At 46.8% G+C, this 1,655-nt stretch overlaps 1 non-coding gene across 1 annotated transcript; it reads left to right on the top strand.

The window, feature by feature from the left end:
• Window positions 1-1,103: 1,103 nt before the first annotated feature.
• Trnap-ugg (transfer RNA proline (anticodon UGG)) lies at window positions 1,104-1,187 on the top strand. Its single transcript has one exon. It is a non-coding gene; the product is annotated as a tRNA-Pro (tRNA).
• Window positions 1,188-1,655: the final 468 nt, after the last annotated feature.

Here is a 1,655-nt window from a genome sequence, read left to right as displayed (position 1 = left end):
CAGACCTTCCCGGCGTTTTTGTTGCAGTGCAGGAAGGAATTTGTTCTTCAAAACATTTTCGTATGATGCACCTGTTACCATAGTGCCCTTTGGAACGCAATGGGTAAGGATTACACCCTCGCTGTCCCAGAACATGGACACCATCATCTTTTCAGCACTGGCGGTTACCAGAATTTTTTTGGTGGCGGTGAATCTGTGTGCTTCCATTGAGCTGACTGCCGCTTTGTTTCTGGATTGAAAAATGGCATCCACGTCTCATCCATTGTCACGACCGACGAAAAGAAAGTCCCATTCATGCTGTCGTTGCGCGTCAACATTGCTTGGCAACATGCCACACGGGCAGCCATGTGGTCGTCCGTCAGCATTTGTGGCACCCACCTGGATGACACTTTTCGCATTTTCAGGTCGTCATGCAGGATTGTGTGCACAGAACCCACAGAAATGCCAACTCTGGAGGCGATCTGTTCAACAGTCATTCGGCGATCCCCCAAAACAATTCTCCCCACTTTCTCGATAATGTCGTCAGACCGGCTTGTGCGAGCCTGAGGTTGTTTCGGTTTGTTGTCACACGATGTTCTGCCTTCATTAAACTGTCGCACCCACAAACGCACTTTCGACACGTCCATAACTCCATCACCACATGTCTCCTTCAACTGTCGATGAATTTCAATTGGTTTCACACCACGCAAATTCAGAAAACGAATGATTGCACGCTGTTCAAGTAAGGAAAAAGTCTTCGTTTTAAGTATTTAAAACAGTTCTCATTCTCGCCGCTGGCGGTAAAATTCCATCTGCCGTACAGTGCCGCCATCTCTGGGACGTATTGACAATGAACGCGGCCTCATTTTAAAACAATGCGCATGTTTCTATCTCTTTCCAGTCCGGAGAAAAATAATCGGAGGCCTTAGAACTTGAATGCACCTCGTATAACGAGTGTACAGACCTCCGATTAGTCAGTCTGCATTAGTCTGTAGTCAAGTTTCAGTCTGCGCCTAATAAGATTATCATATTCCTGTACATAGCCATGAAGAGAAATGTATAGACACTTTGTCAAGTAACAGAGATATGTGAGAATAAGCAAGAAAATGGAAAATGACGAGCCGGCCCGGGTGGCCGAGCGGTTCTAGGCGCTACGGTCTGGAACCGCGCGACCGCTACGATCGCAGGTTCGAATCCTGCCTTGGGCATGGGTGTGTGTGATATCCGTAGGTTAGTTAGGTTTAAGTAGTTCTAAGTTCTAGGGGACTGATGACCTCAGATGTTAAGTCCCATAGTGCTCAGAGCCATTTGAACCATTTGATCATATTAGTTCACATTATTTTTCCGTAACCGCCGCGACGTGGTTGATCGTTGTTCTCCCGGCACGATATACGAAACCGAGAAACATCACCTTTTGGGTAAACATTGATGCTGCTTCGTGAACACTGAAATTAAACACAAAACTTGTGTGGCAAACGTTTTCAATTACTTCACCATAACTTGCAAGATACACGCAGCAGCCATGGCATCAACACAACACGCCGCCTACACTCTACGAAAGCTACGCCACGTCTCCCCACTGTTACTCTGCGCTCGGTAGAGAGGCGACTATCGATCGTCAACGACACAATTCTATGCTTACATATTGTTCCACGGTGAAAGCTCAGTGATGCTAT

Source organism: Schistocerca cancellata, chromosome 1 (assembly GCF_023864275.1).
Source record: "Schistocerca cancellata isolate TAMUIC-IGC-003103 chromosome 1, iqSchCanc2.1, whole genome shotgun sequence".
Classification (NCBI taxonomy): Eukaryota; Metazoa; Arthropoda; class Insecta; order Orthoptera; family Acrididae; genus Schistocerca; species Schistocerca cancellata.
This window is presented reverse-complemented; position numbering and strand designations above follow the sequence as displayed.